The sequence below is a fragment of the Equus caballus genome, chromosome 16 (assembly GCF_041296265.1).
Source record: "Equus caballus isolate H_3958 breed thoroughbred chromosome 16, TB-T2T, whole genome shotgun sequence".
In the NCBI taxonomy this organism is placed as follows: domain Eukaryota; kingdom Metazoa; phylum Chordata; class Mammalia; order Perissodactyla; family Equidae; genus Equus; species Equus caballus.
Genome location: NC_091699.1, coordinates 63032821 through 63039555, shown reverse-complemented (window position 1 = coordinate 63039555; position 6735 = coordinate 63032821).

The following is a 6735-nucleotide window of genomic DNA, read 5'->3' as shown; positions in this document are numbered from 1 at the left end:
CTTGTTGCTTTTGCTAAAGTAAGCCTAGAAATATAACCTATTATATTCTGTACCAAGAAAAACATGTTTCTTTTTCCCCACGTGGGAAAGAAGATGAAAGAGTTGCCCAGTGGGAAATTTCTTATAAGCAAAATGGATCAGTTATTTTACACCACGTAAGATAAAAAAAGTTGTTTTTTGAAGATGTTTAAGGAGATTCTAATGACCCTAGACTTTTTACTGCTAGAAAACGTAGAGTTGCCTAGTAATGTAAAAGTGAAATCGAGGAGCAGAATGTCCTTTCTGATCCTTCCCCAGGAAATCTTAGGATTGCTTTCAAGAGTCAACCTCATATTTCAGTGTATCCGTTGGTAAATGAGGGACAGCCAGATAACCCACTAGAATTTTCACCCTGATAGATTTTTGGATGGGGATACACTGGCTCTAGTCTAAGAAGTATATTAGGCATATGATCTCATGGTTTAAAATTTTATTTTAAGTAGCAGCAATATTATATTGAGTCTGACATTTTAGACTCTGTCCACACCATCAAACCTAAGTATTAGATTAAACTACGTTAATTATAAATCAAATAATACAGACAGCTAATTTGTATCATTCAGATGAAATAAAATGTTTGGGTTCAACATTTGGAGTGAGGTGCATGGGGTAATGGATTACAGTCCAGACTCCAGAATCAGATCAATTTGAGTTCAAATCTAGACTCTGCCACTTATGGACTGTGTGACCTTGGAGTTGTTTAAGCTCTGAAGCCTCAGTTTCCTCAGTTTCCTGATAGAGTTGTTGTGAGGAGAAAACAAATAAAATCTGACATATAGTGAGGCCTCAATAAATATTAGCAGAAATGTTTACTGTTATTTTTATTTAAGATAAATTTATAAGGTGTTTCGTAGCACAGGGTTTCTCAATGTTTCAATGGTTTAAATGTGCACATGGATTCCCTGGGAACCTTGTGGAAATACAGATTCAGATTTAGTGGGACTGGAGTGGAACCTGAGGGTCTGCATCTCTCACAAGCTTCCGGGTGGATATCCATACTGCTGGACCACAAACCAAGGTTATGTAGTAGAAACAACACAGGCTTTGGATTTATCCGTCTATGGAGTGGAATCCTGGCTCCAAACATATTAGCAATGTGACCTTGGCAAGGTCAAGCTTCCTCATCTCCAAGATGGATATAATAATGTGTATTTCTAATTAAATCAATTTTCGTTAAATAAAAAATAGTGTACTCAAACAATACCTGGCATATTGTAGGCGCTTAACAAATCTAAGTTCAGTTTTTCTATAAGAAGAGCTTTACTGGTCCATCCAGTATGGGAGATTTTGATAGTTTGCCTTCTTTTTCTTTTTTTTTAAAGATTGACACCTGAGCTAACATCTCTTGCCAATCTTCTTTTTTTTCCTCCTCTTCTTCTCCCCAAAGCCCCCCAGGACATAGCTGTGTATTCTAGTTATAGGTCCTTCTGGCTCTGCTGTGTGGGACACCACCCCAGCATGGCCTGATGAGTGGTGCCAGGTCCTCACCCAGGATCCCAACTGGCGAAACCCCATGCTGCCAAAGTGGAGCACGTGAACCCAACCACTCGGCCACCGACGTCTCCCATAGTTTCCCTTCTTGAAAGAGCTGAAAATTTTAATTTTCTTTGAAAACTTCTTAGAATTCGTTCATTATGAAATCAGCTTCAATATTGATTTAAAAATTTGTCATTGCTTGATAAGCAAATCAGTTCATACCAGATGTCATGAGAACAGATGGGGAAAATGCCCCAGGCAAGTGGTGAGGCCTAAAGTCAGAGTAGGTAGGATTTCCGCAATTGTAGATAACTGAGAAAAGAAGCTAGCTCATGAAGGATTTTATTTTATTAGTATTATTTTTACCTTTTTTGAGTGTGGAAAATTTCAAACAAACATTGTAATAGAGAGAAGGTATAATGAACCCCACATGCCCCTCGCTCAGCCTCAGTGGTAATGAGGACAGGGCCAGTCTTATTTTAGTTTGATTCCCACCCTCTTCCTCCATCTCTGAATTATTTTAAAGCAAATCCAAGACATCGTATTATTTCATCCGTAAATATTTCAATATGTATCTTTAAAAAATAAAGACTCTTTTTCTTTTTTTCTGTTTTTTTTGAGGAAGATCAGCCCTGAGCTAACATCTGCTGCCAGCTCTCCTCTTTTTGCTGAGGAAGACTGGCTCTGAGCTAACATCCCTGCCCATCTTCCTCTACTTTATGTGTGGGACACCTACCACAGCATGGCATGCCAAGCAGTGCCATGTCCGCACCGGGGATCTAAACCGGCAAACCCCGGGCCTCCGAAGTGGAACGTGCGCACTTAAGTGCTGCACCACTGGGCCGGCCCCAAGACTCTTTTTCTTAAAAAAATAACCATTATACCATTATAATAATCATTTCAAACAAAAGTGCAACTATTGAGTTTATAATATATATTTAAATTATCACCCAATTTTTACTACAGGTAATGAGCTATGCATGTTAAAGTAGAATTCAAAATAGAACAATGCTTAAGAATGAAGTAAATACACTTGTTCCCTAAATATGCTGTTGTCAGAGAGGGCAGAACAATCATCATCTTATCTGCAGGCCTGGCATTCTCAGCATCCCTCCTCTCACTGCTCCAGCTGGCTCCTAACTGGTCCGCCAAGTCTAGGTGACAATTTCCTCTCCTCATTGTCCTCTGTATCCCAAGCCTTCCCTGCTTAATTCTCTCCAGTTGACAGAGGAGACTGCTTTCAACGTTTGCCAGGAGCAGCCACTCCTGGCAAGCTGATGTGAGTTCTAAGTTCTCACAAAGAACTTCGAGTTCTAGGACCTCATACAACTTTTAGATCTGGAAAGGCCTTCCTCGTTCAGCCACTAGATATGAAAACTTATGGGCAGGGATGTTAAGTGACTTGCCTTGTCTCATGATGACCTAAAAACCTCTCAGAATAAGGGCAAATTATTGCAGATCTAATCTGACCTTTCTAAGATGGTAAAATTTCCATCAAAGAGTTTGATCTCTCATTTTACAACATTGGTTAGTCTCTCTGATTTCCTGCTAAGGGCTAAGCTTTCTTTCTTTTTTTTTTGGTCTTGGACATTTAGAAATATACATGATTAGAAGGGGAAAAAAGGTGTTGAAGATGAAAGGCTTTTCTATGTTATCTCATTGAAGTCCTTCTTGAATTTATATAAAATTTTTATTTCAATTTCAAATTATAAAATATTACAGCAGCCAGCCCCGTGGTCTAGTGGTTAAATTTGGCACGTTCTGCTTTGTCTGCCTGGGTTTGGTTCCTGGTGTGGACGTACACCATTCATTGGTGGCCATGCTGTGGCAACAACCCACATACGAAATAGAGGAAGATCAGCAGAGATGTTAGCTCAGGCTGAATCTTCCTCACCAAAAAAAAGAGAAAATATTTCAAATATGTAAATATCAAAAAAAAAAAAAATCGTATATAGCTATTGACATATTAATATACATTAATAATATAATATATACATTATATAAAAGTAATGTAATACCACCATAGAAAGTCTTTCCCTCTTAGAATTTTAATTGAATAAATTTGACATAACATCGTGTAAATTTAAGATGTGCAATCCTCTTAGAATTTTTTCTTTTCTTTTTTTTTTTCCGAGGAAGATTAGCCCTGAGCTAACATCTGCCAATCCTCCTCTTTTTGCTGAGGAAAACTGGCCCTGAGCTAACATCAGTTCCCATCTTCCTCTGCTTTATACGTGGGACGCCTACCACAGCATGGCTTGCCAAGTGGTGCCATGTCCGCACCTGGGATCCGAATTGGCAAACCCCAGGCCACCGAAGCGGAACATGCACACTTAACTGCTGCACCACCCAGCCGGCCCCCTCTTAGAATTTTTTAAAGAAAACCCACTCTACTCCCATCCTTTTCCAATCCTTTTTTCCTTGGAGATAGTGTTTATCTCAAAAATAGGTTAATTTCATTCTCATGTAGATATATATTCATACAGTCAATTGTTTTGTATCTTTTACATTTTTACGTAAATTATATACTATGTGTACATTTTTCAAGTTGCTTTTTTTCACTCAATATTACCTTTTCAAGATTAAGCCATGCAGATATATAGGTAGACTTGGATCATTCGTTTTAATTGCTATGTTAGATTTATCACTAAGTACCTTATTGTTTTTGCAAATAGGCTAAATGACATCTGTGTAAATATGTGTTGATTCATTTTTAATTTACTGATTTATTACTCATTGTTATTTACTAATGTAGTAATAATAAGTTAAGGCTATGTAATTGTTGGTTGCTGGTGTATTGGCATGCTGTTGATGTTTTATATTGATCCTGTATCCACCAATTTTGCTGAACTATCTTCTTCATTGCGATAACTTATCTGTAAGCAGATTCTCTTGCAGGGGAATGGTGATCAGGTTATCTTGGCTCAGCCTTTTCCTTAATATTTCTTTCTGTAACAAGATAGAGAAATTTGGATTTATCAGAATTCTAGGGGAAAGGGTGACTGAGAGCTAGAGAAACAGATGGCTTGGTGGGACTGCTCCTTTTGAGACAAACAGCCAGAGGTGGGGGACTGCCCACCCAGGGACTGTCCGTGTTTGGAGGGTGTAATGGTTTCTGAAAGGGGTGTGACCTGAGGAACTGGTTGGGGCCTCATGAGATGGCAGATGGCTGCATATCTGTGATGGGATCCCCTCCTGTGTGTCTGAACATGTTTTTAGTGAAAATGGGAAACAATCACGTTTGGTCTCGTTGATATTTCTGCAGGAACCACTAAGGAGGTGGTTTTGTATCCAGACCTGATGAAAGGATGATAAAACCAAAGCTACCTTGTAACCACTGGAGCCAGGATCCAAACAGGCAAGAGGAAGTGGAGTCTGAAACCCTGGAGAGGAGCTGGAGCTGCCCAGCCTCAGGAAGGAGAATTTAAGCCAAGTTTCCTAAACCTTTAAGGGTAGGAAAGCCCCTAAGTGATTTTTGGGTTTTCATTGACAGCCGTCTGATTTGCATGTTCCCCATGTGGAGTACACACATCAAAACACAGGATTCACGCACTTTTCCCCCAAAATTTCTTCCTTCAAGTTTTGAGTTTGCTAATTCTTGCCTTCCTTGAAATTAGAGTGTTTGTGATCTGAGAGACATGAGAAAAAATATCACCTTCAAATTATCTCCTTAGTGGCTTGTCGTAAGAGCAAAATTCCATCGTTAGATTCATTTCCTCAGGGCCCTGTACACATGTAATGAATTATTATGTATCTGAGGAAACAATAAACTAATATTGGATAACAAATTAATGTTAATGTAGATTAGTTTATCCATTTAACCCATTGCTATCAAGGAGAAGACAATGGGGGAAGAGCTTGAAGTCTAGGGTCAAACTACCTGAGTTGCAGCCTCACTTCTCCACTTACTAACTCTGTTATTTGGGGCCGTTACTTAACTTCTATGTGTCTAAGATTCTTCATCTATAAAATGGAGGTATTAATAATACTTACCACATAGGGTGGTTGTAAAGATTAAATGAGTTAAACTTTGTCAGGTACTTAGAACAGTGCCTGCCACATAGAAAGTGCTATTTCTTATTAGCCTTAATTATGATTACCACTAGAGAGAAAACAAAACCCTGGAGGAACGGCCCAAAGGACAGCTCATTTTCAGAGAATAATGAGATGGGGAAAATCTACCCACAGTGTATGATTGAAACCAACAATTGGGGACAGTATAGGGAAGGGATGTCTAGAGTAAGAATGGGGGCTTTAAAGAAGAGGTGCCAAAATCTTTTGAAGTTGTATATAGAGCAATATCTGGATGCCTAGTCCTGGCATTTGGAGAATTAGAAAAGTTCTTCATCAGATATACCTTCCATAGTGGTCAGCTTTTGCTGCAATAATGCTGCATAAAAAGGCACCCCAAAACTCAGTGGCATACACCACTAAGCATGGATTTATTGCTATAGGTCTGCAGGTCAGCTGGAACTGGTTCCAGACTGCGGGTCTGCTCCACGGGGCTCATTTTGTGGTCCAGACTGAGGGATGGTGGCCACCTGGGCCATGTTCTTCTCCTGGTGGAGGTTAGAGGTGTCCAGAGGGTACATTCCATTGGCTAAAACAAGCCACATGGCCAAGCCCAACATCCATGGGATAGGGAAATATTAATTTCCCTTCTGGTCAACTCACCTTGTTAAATGTGACCCATTTTGTTGGCCTTCTTGATTCTGTGTATATATTGAACTGTTGGGCTTCAGAGTAAAGTTGGAAATACACAGGTTCCAATATCCTTTTCTGGGATCAAGATAAATAAACTAAGTGAAAGGAAACTAACATTTTTGGAATCAACTACATGCCAGGCACCAAGCTAGATATTCTTCATACCATATTAGGTATTCTGCATACCTTGTCTCTTTGAATCCTTGCAGATCAAATGCATCTGGAGACTAGGCAGACAAATGAGTGAAGTGAGTGGGATATAATTTTCTCACTTTGGATGTAATTGCATTTTACCGTAGTACTATTTCTTTTATTCACAATCAAAAGGAGCCTCTGTTGAAATTTTTAGGCCCCATTTTTCAGTTAATAAGTTTTTCTGCAAGCTTCTTTGCTCTACACCTGTCATAGCTCTTCCTATGGGCCACTTCAGAATAGCTTGTTACATTGTCTTCTTTTGACATAGACCCCACTTTGCACATTAAACATTTAGAAATATTCTTCGCTTCCACAAAGAAC